The sequence below is a fragment of the Natrix helvetica genome, assembly GCF_964273705.1.
Source record: "Natrix helvetica genome assembly, chromosome: 4".
NCBI lineage: Eukaryota > Metazoa > Chordata > Lepidosauria > Squamata > Natricidae > Natrix > Natrix helvetica.
Window position 1 is genome coordinate 144,104,271 of NC_138550.1, and position 16,330 is coordinate 144,120,600.

Consider the following 16,330-nt stretch of genomic DNA (forward strand, 5'->3'; position numbering starts at 1 on the left):
CATCTCATTATATATCCAAATACTTCTAAAGATGTGCTTTAAGTGAACATTTTGTTTGTACTTCATCTGTCAATGAGTAGTCTGTTCTTCTAGCCCAAGGTATTCTCAGCAATCTTCTCCAGCACTACAATTCAAAGATATTGATATTTCTTTTAGAACCTTTCTGATAATACATGTTTATGATAAGCTAAGTGGCTTTAACCGTTGTCATTGTCATGGGCTCTGAACTTTTCATATTTGTTTATACTAGATTATGTTTTACTCTCAAATTTAGTCAACAAGCCTATAATTTTCAGGTACAGATAGTGTTTGACTTACAACAGTTCATTTAGTGACCATTTGAAGTTACAACGGCACTGAAAAAAGTGATTTATGACCATTTTTTACACTTACGACAATTGCAGCATCCTCATAGTCACGTGATCAAAATTCAAACACTTGGTAATTGACTCATATTTATGACAGTTGTAGTGTCCCAGGGTGATCACCTTTTGCAACCTCCTGACTAATAAAGTCAGTGAGAAAACCAGATTCACTTAGCAACTGTATTACTAACTTAACAGCTATATATGAAGAAAGATTGCAGGAACTGGGTATATCTAATTTAATAGAAAGAAGAACTAGGGGAGACATGATAGCAGAGTTCCAATATCTCAGGGGTTGCCACAAAGAAGAGGGAGTCAAACTATTCTCCAAGGCACCTGAGGGCAGAACAAGAAGCAATGGGTGGAAACTAATCAAGGAGAACTGAGGATAAATTTCCTGACAGTTAGAACAATTAATCAGTAGAACAATTTGCCCCAGAAGCTGTGAATGCTCCAACACTGGAAGTTTTTAAGAAGATGTTGGATAACCATTTGTCTGAATTGATGTAGGGTTTCCTGCCTAAGTAGGGGGTTGGATTAGAAGACCTCTAAGGTCCCTTGTAACTCTGTTGTTCTATTCTGTTCTAACTGCAGGGGTTCACTTAACGGGTGTAAGAAAGGTCATAAAACGCAGCAAAACTTATTTAACAACTGTTTCACTTAGCAACAGAAATTTTGGGCTCAATTAGGGTAATTTGAGAACTACCTATAGTTCTCTACAGAAAGAATGTTTTATTTCCAAAACCAACCAAGGCCAGTTTAGTGGTGCTACAGGATAACCTATGGTCTGGTTACTTATACAACATAAACTTAATGTATATAATTTGCTGCCAAAAGATGTGATAGCTACCACACAATCCTAAATAGGCTTAAGATAGCTATGGACAATCCTAAATAGGCTTAGGATAGCTATGGACAATCCTAAATAGGCTTAGGATAGCTATGGACAATCCTAAATAGGCTTAAGATAGCTATGGACAATCCTAAATAGGTTTAAGATAGCTATGGACAATCCTAAATAGGCTTAGGATAGCTATGGACAATCCTAAATAGGCTTAAGATAGCTATGGACAATCCTAAATAGGCTTAAGATAGCTATGGACAATCCTAAATAGGCTTAAGATAGCTATGGACAATCCTAAATAGGCTTAGGATAGCTATGGACAATCCTAAATAGGCTTAAGATAGCTATGGACAATCCTAAATAGGCTTAGGATAGCTATGGACAATCCTAAATAGGCTTAGGATAGCTATGGACAATCCTAAATAGGCTTAGGATAGCTATGGACAATCCTAAATAGGCTTAAGATAGCTATGGACAATCCTAAATAGGCTTAGGATAGCTATGGACAATCCTAAATAGGCTTAAGATAGCTATGGACAATCCTAAATAGGCTTAAGATAGCTATGGACAATCCTAAATAGGCTTAGGATAGCTATGGACAATCCTAAATAGGCTTAAGATAGCTATGGACAATCCTAAATAGGCTTAAGATAGCTATGGACAATCCTAAATAGGCTTAAGATAGCTATGGACAATCCTAAATAGGCTTAAGATAGCTATGGACAATCCTAAATAGGCTTAGACAATGAGTAAGAATGAGTTATAGCTTCCATAGTTTGGATAATAATTGTTGGGAGCAAATAGAAAAATCACAAGATGTTTATGTGAGCTTTGAAGCAATACACATCTATCCACCATTGAAAAGAGATCTGGACTGGACTCTCGTATTTCAATTTTCACATTGAAATATTGAAGTATCCCAAAGGAATCACACTTTTTAACAGGTGGTTTTTATTTCTGTGGGTCACATTCATAAACTTAATTTTTCTATCATAACAAGTGCATTTCATCAATATGCTTATTCCACGGTTTCTAAAAATATTATTTTTCTTGCCAAAGAGATTGAAACAACTTCAGATAGTTTATCTGGAAATTCTTATAGGAGATACATGTAGAAATGAGATTACTTTTCTCTCTTTTTGTCATTCTCGGTTTTAAATTACCTATACCAAAAGATGGATGCATACAACCTTGCAATTTATATTAGAAACAAAGGAAATTGAAGTTGATCTTATTTGAAATCAGTATCTTATCTGAAGCCAGTAGCTGAAAAAGAAAATAATACAGTGAGAGTTATAGAAAAATGTCAGAATAAATTATGCATTTGAAAATGGAACAAAACAAGAAGCAGGGTGTTTGATTGTTGCAAACCACAAAGTTCCTAAGAGTCAGGTGTCATATAAATTTAATACATTAATATAATTTCTTTTTAATTATTAAAAAAACAGTTTTTGGTAAATATTTTAAGAAGTGGCCTAAGTCTCTTCAAATTCCATTATTTTCTCACGATTGCTAACTGCGATACAGCAAATTCCAAAGTATTACTATATTTTGTGTGTATTTTTATATCCTTGAAGTCATGATCATATTACCGTGCATAAAGATTTTAAGCAGAACTTTAATTTTCACCTATATCTGTACTAAAGGAAGCTGTGGTAAGGCTATAATTTATAGGCAATCATGGGTTTTTATATTTAACATATTTAAAACCACATAGGAAGCCTTCTTAGAAATTTCACCTCCTAAAAAATGTTACGCATCGGGCTTTAGGCAACATGGCTCACAAGTATTAAGCATCTGATTACTGGTGCATTTCATGCCAATTCATGTAGTAAACGTAAGGCAAGGAGAAAGCTACAAAGGGCAAATGAGAGGTGGGACAAAGAGGAACAACATAAAGTATATTCCAACATCATGCTAACCATAATGTAATTACAACCTAAATCAAGACATTGTTTATCAGTCATGGGTTATTGCTTAGTGCCACCAGCCCACTGTAACTAATTCAACAAATCATAATTATGCAAATCATGGCATAGTTTGATTGATGAATCCTATCTCTGGCTGTGTTCATCCATCCTGATAATCCCTAATATAGGTAAAATCTAATCTCGGTTTTACCATGCTATAGGCATCTGCAATTGTGAATAATCTACAGTTCTATGAAACTTTCTTTGGAAGCCTTCATTCAGCATCATTGTATGAAACAAAAGTGCAATGTAGATTTTTCATCCAATGGGAAATGGAACATTGGTTTCTGAGGTTGTATTGACCTTAGAGAAATATAGAGCATATAATTCTTGAGTACCAATATTTCTGTTGGCCAATGATGTCCATTGCCTTTCTGTCTTGTCCAACTGGGGTCTTGAATTAATATGTGGCATAAATGACAGAGGAGGTAAAGATTATCATTCAAAGTTAATCTGCATAAGGCAGAGATATTGATAATGGGTAACCAAGTGATCTCAGAGTAGTGTAATGGTAATGGCATAGTAATGGTCATATATATCATACCTTACTTCTAAGACCTCTATGTAGCACATGGGGGAGAAGGCTCTTATCATTACAATAATACCAATAGCACTTAGATTTATATAGCACTTCACAGTGTTTTGCAACCATCACTAAGCGGTTTACAGAGTCAGCATATTGCCCCATCAATCCTCTTTTTACAGACCTCAGAAGGATGGAAAGATGAGTCAACCTTGAGCCTGGTGAGATTTGAACTGCCAAATTGCAGGCAGCCGGTAGTTAGCAGAAGTAGTCTGCAGTACTGCATTCTAACCACTGCACCACCACGGCTCCTGTAATAATCCTGTAATATAAATTGGGTTGACTGGAAACTTGAATATACCGTAAGTCTCCCTTTGCCCAGTTCAGAATTTTAAACACAATGGCTCCATCTGAGTTTTGATATTGCCATGGTTCTTAAAATTTGCTTGCAGAGTACAGCAGCTGTCTCTGTATATTCCATCTCTCAGGAGTCCATGGATCTGCTTGTTTTTTCTAAAGTTAAACACAACTTTGGCTTATATCTCTATTGTCGATGTCTTGTAACATTGTGATACCTGAATCTGTATCTGTAGAAACACTGATATGCCAATTAAACCTATTTGTATGATGGGCTAGTAAAGCTAATAATGCAATGAAAGAGAATGCCTAGTTTCCTTGTAATTGTTAGTTTCGTCTCCTTGCAATTTCCTTGCAACATATCCTTAAATTCTAATAATAATAGGATTTTATAAAATTTGCCAAATTTCAATTCCGTGACAGTCATGGATCCTGGATTTTGGATGCATTCGGTAAGTTTAGCCCATTTGAGGTATCTTGGTTCAAAACATTTTGCCCTGTGATGCTCTGTTTCACCCAGTTAAAGGCTAGAGACTCAAGAGTTTTAGTCGTATATAGATAGATGAAGATGATGCTACTGTTATGTATCCTTTTCTGCTAACATGACACATGTAGTCAGATATTACTGCTTAAAAGCTAAATCACCCTAAAAGATAATGGCTTTCAAGCAGCATTAGCAACCTGTGTGTTATATAATCCAAGCATCCTGAGTTAAGGCCACAGGAAGCAAACAAATGTTTATTTGGCAACTTGAATAAGAAATGATTGATATTTTCTATTAGGCTCTCTGCGTTTCATTGAAATACCAAGCAAAAAAGCATGCACCCTCAGACTTTTAAGTTGCTGTCAAATTCTTTCCTAACAATGCCTGACATGATTATTATGCAGTTGACTTTCAATTTGAAATGTTTTCTACTATGCTTAGTTTTGTTTGGATATATTTTATTGTTTATGGGCTTTTCTTGTGAACTGTATTGAGTACTATGTAAATAAAAATAAGTTGCACTCTGATGAAATTGATTGGGATTTTGGCTTTTGTGGTGATCAATGCACATATTGGATAGAGAGTTCATCCATTGCAAGACTGGCATGTAAATAAATACAATCTCAACATCAAAGAGTTTATATTTAATATTCAGATATTGAGTTCTCAGTCACTAATAAATTTTTAATGATCAATAAGGCAGTCTGTAGTGCATTTGGTACAATATGTGTCTGGCTTTAGGCTATGATGGTAGTTCTAAATAGGTTTCTAGCAGGTTTTCTGTTGGAAATAGAATAAGAATACATTGCTTTATTCTTGCATCTTGCACAGTACGAACATCCCCTGTTATCATCCCTACTGTGCCATGTCTTATGCCCAGAGGTATAAAACAAATGCTTTCCTCATCTGGAGGAAAACCTCTCCATTGAGTCTCCACTGTTCTTTTTTTTCTTTGTCCCACGGAAAGAGCTGGGAAATACCAGGTTTTGAAAACAGTCTTCTGAAAGCAGGAGACTTTTGGTCTTTAAATATTTTGGCCTTTCCAGAAAGGCTCAGTTTTGAAAGCATTTGTGTGTGATTTTAGAACTATTTCAAAACTCTGTATAACCCCAAAACTATTCAGCTATTCAGTGGGGTTGTTAGTGAATTCACCCTCACCTGTTTTGCTAGGCGTCCTAAAGGAGGACAGCGTGGATCAAGCCATGAATCAACAATCATTACATTCCCAAGCCCCTCAGCCTTACTGCATCCTTCTATGATTACTATGACTAGAGGAGGATTTCCTGCCAGTAGTGATACTTTGAAGAGAGGGTAGCAAAGCCAGGAAACAATTGCTTTGTGTAATCTCCATTCTGCATATATGAAGTTAGGACTTCATCATTTGGCAGCAAGCTGGAACAAAAGTAATAGATGCAGGATAAAAATTAGCAGCAGGGGCAGCAATTTCATGCTGATATTGTTTTCTGCTGACTGAAAGATTGAATTATTTTAATTTTGTAGCAGAGAAAAGCCCTGTATTAGTCATATTTTAGGACTATCTGTCTATGGAGATTCTCAGGCCGTTTGTCCCCAAAGGTGCTTTAACAAAGGCAACAGGACTTTCTTGTTTTTCTTTGAAGACGTTTCATTTCTCATTCAAGAAGCTTGTCCAGTTCAGTCTTCAAGGAAAAACAAAGAAAGTCCACTTGCCTTTTGAAAAAGCATCTTTGGGATGTAAGATTATCTGTTCGTGTTCAACTTCTCAACATTTTCCTCATGCCATTTGAAACTGACTTCTCTTTTTCAATTTCACCATCATGTTGTTTAAGAATGTATTTCACTTCAGTTTTGATAACGCTTTTTGATTGTACCGTACTATTATATTATGGTAAATAATATTGCTTTTTTTCTACTCCAAACTTATCCATCACTTTCTTGTTGGCTACCAGAGGCCATTGCAGGCAAAAGGTGGGTGACATCAAATGTTGAAAGCAGCATATACATCTTGTGCATTGCATCACGTTTCACAAAAGAAGTGAGTCTGAATGACAACAGCCCAACACTGCTTTGGATATTTTGAGGGAAATGTTGTTCATATGAAACACTATACTGGCTGACTACCCACATTACTTGATTTGCAGAAGTCCAACAGGGAGAGTTTCAGATTTTGAACTCTAGGAAGCCATGGAGGCTGAAAACAGTTGGATGATTAAAAGAAAGGAAAGGAGATTTGTACACGCTGCTCGGCCACATCCAATTAATTTCTGTCTGTAAAATATTCCCAGGATATTCCTATGAAGAGACATAGCATTGCCTCTGCTTCCTTTTCACACCAGTTTCACTGGAAAAAGGAAACAATGGCTGTGCCCACTTAATGCTTCCATTTTGAGTGTTTTGCACATATGCTTGTACATGCAACACAAAGCAACCCATTAGTTAGACTTAACTTTTCTAAAAAGAAAAGAATTAGTTCTCTACATTTACAAAGTGGAGAGAAAATCTATACAACACAACGTTCTATTTATTTCAAATATTTTTGTTGATTAAGTGAAGAAATTGCTTTTTCATTTGTATCATTTGGGTGGTAGTGGTTAATGGATAAATTAAAAAAAAACTAATTTAGGGAAGAGTGAAAATTAATTGGCTAGTTTACTTGTTGAATTGGATAGGAGATTGACATCCTTCAGCAAAGCATAAATGCTGCTAATTTCTAGTCTGCATGCATCTATGTCAATTAATGTGTGCACATATCATGTAAATTTGAGTTTAAGAATCTTTTTAGGATTGAATAATGTGTGATAGTCTGTTCTCAGATGGTTATAAACAAATATAGACGGACGGTGGACCAGCTTGTTACTAAAACAAAAGATGGTGGAAACTCTCTATTTTTCTTGTCCAAAAGTATCCTTTTACATCACATGGACTAAAGAGAGAAATATAAGAATTTGAAATTTGAAGGTGTTCATTGTTCAGTGTGAATGGTATATCCTTGCAACCCAGAGAAATTTCCCACAGATTGTTTCCAGATGGGACTTATAATTGCATTCTTCTTTCTTCATTATTAATTTATTTCCCAAGGTTATGACAATCATAAATCAGCTCTAAATGGGATACATTCCAATCTAGTGGCAATTTAAAATATAAGACCATACTATACCTTAATATGTGACAATATAATAAATAATATAAATAAATCATGTCAAGCCGTGGCAAAACTACATTGAAATAGCTCGAACTGGGAAGTTGCAAAAAACAACAGCTAATCTAATGCCCAAACTAAATATGCATTTTGATGGTCTAACTAAACAAACCACAACCAACTAAGATCCAATGATTATGACAACAACAGCAAGTTATATTGATGGCAACAGGAGAGGGAGGCCTCCTTGAGTAATGTTTTCAGTAGCTAGGAGTTTCTTTGATTTATGTTTCTAGTTCTTTGAAGTAACAAAACAAGTTGTCCATGACGAATGTAGAGTTTGATAATAAAAAAAATGGTTCACATCTGCCAAGGAAAAGGATCATGCATAGATTTGAACTTTAGTAACTCACAAAGTCATTATAATGCAATAACTACACCTCTTGAACATGAAAATGAGCATTCATAAGCTCATGCTAGGAATATTATGGGATGCTATGAAATGTTACATGGTACATATAAAGTTTCTGAGCACATGTGCTACATCACAAATGAGTCAAATGATGCTAACCAATAAAGTGATTTTCTACCTTTCTAAGTTGTTCTCTTTCCCTCTTTTTGGGTGAGATGCCTGTTCTTACTTATGTACATAAAAGAGATATTAATCTACTTTTCCAGCTTGGATCCCATTTGGGCAAGGCACTCCAGGCTAACAGATCTTGTTGACGTTTACAGTTAACAATATATTTCTCCTCTTTGGAAGGAAGAAATATTGAAGCTTTGCTATGATTGCAAGACAATGTGTGCAGTTAAGTCTATCCACCTTTCTGTAAGGATTTTTGGTAGTCTTGTGTCCAAACAAATGTCAAGGCTGACGAATCTTCATGTCACATTTGCCACTGTATCAAGCCTTTAACTATCAAACTAACCAGTCTGCTGAACCCCATTGTCTCTCGATAGGAGTCTTTGGACACCATTTTCTTGGATTTTATTTCTAACTTTCATGTGAGAAGGATCTGAATACCATGTTGCACTGGCTGTTGCTGATGTTTTCAAAGATAGCTTATGACATCTCTAGCGGCAGTGGTTAAGACGTTGGGCTTGAGGCCTGGAAGGATTTGAGACCCAAGCACCACGCAACAGAGTGAACTGCCACAACTCCTGCCAACCTAGCAGTTCAGAAGCATGCAAATGTGAGTAGATAAAAATGACAACACTCCGTGACATCATGCTGGCCACGTAACCACAGAAATATATTCAGACAGCACTAGCTTAATGGCCTTGAAATGGAAATAAGCACCACCCCTATCGTCGGCAACCACTAGCCCAGTGTTTCTCAACCTTAGTCGCCTGAAGATGCATGGACTTCAACTCCCAGAATTCCCCAGCCAGCTCTGGGGGATTCTGGGAGTTGAAGTCCACGCATCTTCAGGTGGGCCAAGGTTGAGAAGCACTGCACTAGCAGAATAAAATCCACAGGGACTTCTTTTTTTACTTCATCTTTGGCCAGGTCCTCCCCCATCCCTCAGTACCAGATTCTACCCAGTAGTTCATCTACTGATACTTGCTCCCCAGTCACCCTACAAAATAGAAGTGCTCAGTTCACTTGTCCATTTTGGAGAGGGTTTTTTTTTTTAGTTCCCATTTTTCCTTAGGTCATCATCCACCATCTACTGTACATCTGATTTCATTATAAATAGGCCGTGCATTTGATACACAACAGTTGCAGAAATTCTTTCATAATGACTTGTTTAGTTTTTCGTACAGCAAATGTACTTATCAATTGCTCTCTTTCTATTCATCTAGCTGGGAGAAGCGTGATACAGTCTCCCTTGGAGTAACATAAAAATGCGTTCTCTAGAGCTTTCTAAATGTCTAGCAGGGCTTTTCCTTTTTTCCTTGTATGTAATGAGGTGAATTGAGAAGATCTCTGAAGAATTGAGATCAAAGTCATCTGAAAGGCATCTGGTTGCAGGCCCCACCGATTGTAATAATTGGAACTATTATCCATCTAAAAATCCTTCCAGAGATATATTCCATATTCTAATTTTGCATTTTTATTTTTCAATATTCAAGTTTGTCTTTAAAATATATCAGACATCTAGGTGTTGAATGGTGAAACTAATGTCATAAAAAATAATAAGATTGTCCAATGTCAGATAACCTGAGTACAGATAATTTGTTGGTCCCTTTTTCCATCCTTCAGGGTCCCGCAAGATTGCATCAGCAAAACGTGTAGAACAGTTACCAACAGTTTATGGTAATTGCCAATGCCAAGTCCTTTGGTGGGATGATGGACCATTAGTGTTAAGTCCAAAAATATGTAAACAAAAAAGGACCATCAATTCCAGCCTCATTTCCTCTGTGACATCATGCTGTTACTGCCACACTTCTTCAAGCCCTTGAAGGTTGAAGAAATTCATTTAAGGTGCATAGATATCAACTACAAAAAGATTGCTTCCTCCATCTGCTATGTGATAAGGTGTCACGCTAATGTTATTAATGGGGGCCTTGCAAGAAGATTGCACAATAAACTATAATTAAGTCGGATATCAATTTGACAGCATGGGAAGACCATGATTGATAATGACATTGCTGCAACAGCTATGAAAGATAATCAGAAACTTTGAGACCAACAAATAAATAAATACAAATAAGTTCTGCGCAATGCTGTTTCAAGAATGTGATATGTAATTTATTTGTTTATCAAATGTATTGACCAATTATTTTACCACAGGATAATAATCTTTGATATTTCCCAAGTAACAATTGAAATTAATGGAAATCTCTAGTTTATAAAAGGTATTGAAAATTAGGCTGATATACAAATGAAGAAACCTCACAACTATTTAACTGCAGTCCAATGTATTCCACTATTTTCAGAAACGTTTTCCAGCAGGTTTCATAATTTGTTATTTATTTTGAAGCTTCAGAGGAACATTTTGCTAAGAGGTGCCCAAGAAATGCCTTTATTACTGCTATGTAATTTGACAATTTGATTACTTTTGAATCCCAGTGCAAGAAGCTGGCAGAAAAAGAGACAAGATATCACACATGAGAACGTTCACAGCAAGTAACAGTTTCTTGCACTATCCAGCTTACCTCAGGGTTGATAAACTTTTTGACAGACCAGAGACCTTTTCATTGTTTCATTTCAGTGTTGACTTGGCAAATGGAATGTAGTGTGTTAATCTTTTGCCAGATATGCTTTGCTTGCAGTTCTGTTGAAAGAAGCAGAGCAAATCAAATCTTTGTCCCCAGACTCCCGAATATTATATGTTTTGCTTCTGCCTGAATACTTTTTTGTGTGTTTTTCATGTCTTAATGTTATGAACGCTATTTTTTCAGGATGGCCTATTGAGGTTCCCCAACTGGATGATACTTGTGATCACAGGAATTCCTACTTTTTTCAGCTGTTCTCAATATTTGTAATAGAAGCAGAAGTTAGAGCAATATCTGAGGCAAAGAAAGGTAAAGACACGAAGAAAGGCAGGTTGCCAATTGGAAATTCTGGTCACATGAAAATGGCAAGAGCCATAGTTGACTTGACCTAGATAAGTAGGTATTATTTCCCAGCTAATGAGGAATATACAGGTACTGTAGTCCTCGACTTAGGATCACAATTGAGCCCAAAATTTATGTTAATAAGTGAAACATTTGTTAAGTGAGCTTTGCCCCATTTTACGACTTTTCTTGCTCCAGTTGTTAAGTGAATCATTGCAGATGTTAAGTTGGTAACATTGCTAAGTGGATCTGGCTTTCCCATTGATTTTACTTGTCAGAAGGTAACAAAAGCTGATCCTCAGACACTCCGTCTGTCATAAATATGAACCAGTTGCCAAACATCAGAATTTTGATGACCAAGGGGATGTTGCAATGGTCATAAGTGTCATAATAAGTCACATTTTTCAGTGCCGTTGTAACTTGGAAAGGTCACAAAATGAACTGTTGTAAGTTGAGGACATCATGTATAAACAAAAAAAGAAGATGATTAAATATGATACTTGTCAAACCTTTCAAGCTATCCGTACTGCATATCTAAGGGATTAGAGCTGTCAAACTCACAGGCCAGGTGTGTTGTGTGCTGGTATAATATAACCCATGCCCGGTTTAACAGTCTCTGCAAGAGCTTAACAACAAAGATCAAATAAGGAGCAGGGAGAAGACAGTTTGATTTGAATCATCAATAGATGTATATTAAGTAAAAATAATAATTTGTATATGTTCCTATTACACTGCTTACCTATCTTGGGTATATTTCTCTTCTGTGCATGATTTTGGGGAATTCTTATTCTCATGAAGACCTCTGGGTTGGCATTTTTCAAGATCCAGCTCTCTCAGGGTGTCTCACTTTATATGTCAGGGGTGTCAAACTCGCGGGCCGCAGGCCAGATGCATCATGCGCTGACCACGCCCACGCCTGGTTTATCAAAGGAGGGAGAAGTTGTGATACATCATGTGACAATGCTGTGACGACGCGAATTTGACACCCCTGTTATAGGTGGATGTACTGTATCCTGTTTGTAACATACACAAATATAAATGGGTAAATCTAGCACTGTGAAATAGTGCCATGCCCCAACAGGTAAGAAGGATTGCCTGTTTCTAGCAAATCTTAACTGATACTAGTTTTTAAATGCAAGAAAGAGATGGTTTTGCCAAATATGTTACCCAACAAGTGATGAGGTTTGCAGAGTGATATTGAAGATCCTAACTAGTAGGAGAATGTATTCGTATACGTGCAGCTTTGTTTTACAGTCTACGTGTTCTCATTTACTTAGGGGGTTTCATTAGGCCAAAATAGTGCTGTGTAAAATCGACACCTCTCAGCGCAGCACTGAGTCCCCAAAGCATAGAGATAATGCTTTCTGGGAGAAAGTTTCAGTTTCTTTCGTATTCCCATTTTCAGCCATTTTTTACTCTCTTTTCATGAAAGAAAATAGCTCCATAACTTTAAAACTCATAATTCCTCTTCTTACTACACACTCGGCTAACCTCTGAGCCAACTTTTTCACAGCTGTCATAACAAACTTACTTCTGCATACTACTAATGAAATCGGACTCATCAATGTAGTACTTGAAGTACTTTACTTTTCCTGGAAGTTTTAAAGTATAAGTCAGTGTTAAACAGTTCCCCTCTTGTATTTATAAGCAAGTGACTTCATGTATTCCTTGGAGGAAAGTAAAATAGAGAATATAGAAAACAAATTATTCATAAAATATGAGAACTTTACTCATTAAGTTTAGTCATGAACCTTAGCTTATTTCCTTTTTCACATTTGTCATTCTGCATTAAAAACAAATTGACCCTTTATTAAAATCCTCATGTTTGTTAGAATCTTTAAAAGGTCTACCAGATAAATAATAAAAGTATTGCTCAAATTTTATTAATTTGGAATGCTTTTGTGCTTTTGCTCTTCTGGAGACTTTTGATTTAGCCCTTTATTGAGACTTAAATTTTATGTTATTTGGTTTGTCTCAGAGTCAGCCAGATGTTCAGACTGAATTTGGCATTTTTATTCATTCACCAATTGAGTCTGGGCTAGAATGAAGTTTATACACCTATCCAAGGACCAGGGATAGGCAGAAGTGGATGTTTGGTGGTGTTGCAGATATTGTTGCAGGATGTAAGATGTCCCAAGTAAAGCTTCCTTTTGCAATTGACTGATGGTGATTTTGTCAATTCCTATGGTGTTCAAATGGTGCTCCACTTGTTTTGAGATTGCAACCAAGGCAATTGGTACTACCCTTTGATTGCTTTTGCCACTGTTGTTTCATTACTATTTGCAGGTCATTGTGTTTTGTTATCTTCTTCAGTTCTTTCTCTTCTACTCTGCTGTCACCAGGTACTGCCAAATCCACTATCCAGATTTTTTGCCATTCTTATTGACACTAGTCTGGAGTGTTATTTGGTAGGTGCCTGTTGAAGTCTAAAGTCCCAGAGCACATAGGCTTCTTCCTCTTATATTACTTTGTCTGTTTTGTGGTCCTACCAGTTTATTGCCTGCAGGCAAATGGTACTTTTTGCTGATCTTTCAATGCACCATTGTTGCTACTTTGTCATGCCTTTGTTTGTAGTCAGTCTGTAGTGCCTTCTGAGTTCTGGCTTCGTTTACATTTGTTTGGGTGCTTTCCCTTCTGCTCAGGGGAAAGAGCTTATTTTCAACTAGAGGCTCTTGGACTGCATCAGCCACAATAGCTAGTAATTTAAAATTTGTTGGTAAGCAGGTAATTGGCTTGTGATTTCCTGGTGCTGCCCCTTTTGCTGGATCTTTCATTTTTAGGTAGGTTTTGTCAGATGTTAGTCACTCTTAAATTTCACCTCCTTGGAATATGTTGTTAAACTGCTTGGCAACAAGTGAGTATAGACCAATACAATACAATACAATAGTAGAGTTGGAAGGGACCTTGGAGGTCTTCTAGTCCAACCCCCTGCCTAGGCAGGAAACCCTATGCCATTTCAGACAAATGGCTATCCAACATCTTCTTAAAGACTTCCAGTGTTGGGGCATTCACAACTTCTGGAGGCAAGCTGTTCCACTGATTAATTGTTCTAACTGTCAGGAAGTTTCTCCTCAGTTCTAAGTTGCTTCTCTCCTTGATTAGTTTCCACCCATTGCTTCTTGTTCTACCCTCAGGTGCCTTGGAGAATAGTTTGACTCCCTCTTCTTTGTGGCAACCCCTGAGATATTGGAACACTGCTATCATGTCTCCCCTAGTCCTTCTTTCTCTTAAGCTAAACATACCCAGTTCCTGCAACCGTTCTTAATATGTTTTAGTCTCCAGTCCCCTAATCATCTTTGTTGCTCTTCTCTGCATTCTTTCTAGAGTCTCCACCAGTCAGATGTTTCAACCAAAAACTAAGTAGTTCATCTTCACCTGGTAATGAACAATTCTTTTCTACCTCCTTTAACCAAGCTGCGTACTTATTGTATTTCTTTGGGTTATCCCATATCTGTGCCCAGAACTGCACTGAGGTGTTTTTTTCTCGTCAGGTGTTGACTGATTCATTGCAGTATCTTCATTGATGGATTGGTAGAAATGCTTCTGATTGGAGATTCTGCCTATAATTTGCCATTCCAGCTTCCTATGTGCTAATTGTCTTGTCTGTAGCTGTCATTTGGTGCTTTGTTATTTTCAGTGCTTCCTTGATCTTCCTTGTTTCTAGGTGATGTCTTGAGAAGATCTTGTTTGATTTTCTTGTTCTTATGCTTTTTTCTTTCTTTCATCAGTTCTAACTTGCTTGCATCTGATCTTAGCTTGTTGATCTTATTTTCCAACCCGATCTTCCATTTTGATGATGTGCTGTCTGGCTTTTTTTTCCAACTTCTTTGTAGATTTTGCTTCCCATGTATTCAGTTATAACTGCAGCTGTGCTGTATGTTAGTTAGCTTGTGTGTTGTAGTGAGATGGTACTTATATCTGATATTACAATATTGGTAGCTTTTAATGCTTGTGCTAACTTGGAGCAAGATAGCACAAGCATTAAACAATGCAGGCAACCTTATTCTATTGTTTTTATGTTGGTCTAGATCAGGGGTGAAATGCTACCGGTTCGGGCCAGTTCGCTCGAATCGGTAGTAAAAAAATGCTACCGTTTTGGGCGAAGCGGTAGTTCCAACAATCAGCTGTGCGACAATCAGCTGTGCCATACGATTTAAATCATACGGCACAGCTGATTGTCAGAATTACCTGTTCGCCCGAACTGGAAGCATTTTTTTACTACTGGTTTGCCCAAACCAGTAGTTCCGACGATCAGCTCTGTGACTATCAGCTGTGCTGCACAATTTATATTCACTAGAAAGTAGGAAATCCTGCTTTCTAAATTGTGTGGCACAGCTTCCTCCCCCTCCCCCCGGCCTTGCTGTTCTACTTCCCTTTGCAGACTCAGAAGGGCTTCTTAAACCTCCTTTTTCAGCACTGCATGGTAGTAAGGTGACCAACCGTCCTCCTTTAGGGAGGACAGTCCTTCTTTTGTAAGTTCTGTCCTCCCTCGAAAAGTGTCCTCCTACATGTCCTCCTTTTCGATATTTGAAGACTAATCTGTTGCGTGTTATGTGACGTATTTGTATTTGACATGACAATTCGTCAAGACTCGGTATAGTGCGGTATAAGACGCGATTATGAGGCGCATGCGCTCCGCACGGGAGACCTTGAGAGAGAGCGCCGGGTGCAAGTGGCTTTGTTTACTTCTTACCGAAGCACAACATGGCACATACGCACGCAGTAGACTCACGGCACGTCGGCAATTGAATGACTCATGGTTATTATTTCTTTCTCAGTGAATATTCAATTATACAGAGGTAAATACAATTCACGTTTTATTAAACAGTTTTTAATGGTGTTTTTTTTACTTCATCGCAAGTATATTGAACAGATATTGAATCTTGTGTTGAATTTTTATCTAAAGAAATGCTAGACATTAAAATAGACGACAAATGTCTCTTTGAAGAAATTAGAAGACTGAATGTATATTTAAATTCTGAAAAATTAATACAATGGGAAAATCAACATGTTGAAATTGATAAAAGATGGGTGGATATTTTCAGCCATTTCAAAAATGAACATATTCCATGTGAACATGTAATTTATACTTGTTCAATTTACGTTGTGCTGCCCTGGAACTAATGCAGCAGTTGAAAGAGTTTTTTTCAATTGCCAATGATTTT

At 37.1% G+C, this 16,330-nt stretch overlaps 1 protein-coding gene across 3 annotated transcripts in view; it reads left to right on the forward strand.

Annotated features, from left to right (window-relative positions):
• CPQ (carboxypeptidase Q) overlaps window positions 1–16,330 on the forward strand; it is a 638,038-nt gene that overhangs the window by 477,617 nt on the left and 144,091 nt on the right. Inside the window, exon 1 of one of the 3 annotated variants that reach the window (XM_081952160.1) lies at window positions 11,113–11,132. The exons of the other annotated variants lie outside the window; for them this stretch is intronic. The gene's annotated coding sequence lies outside the window, so the exon portion shown is untranslated. Of the gene's footprint in view, window positions 1–11,112; window positions 11,133–16,330 lie in introns of those variants that run through there. 3 annotated transcript variants of the gene reach the window in all.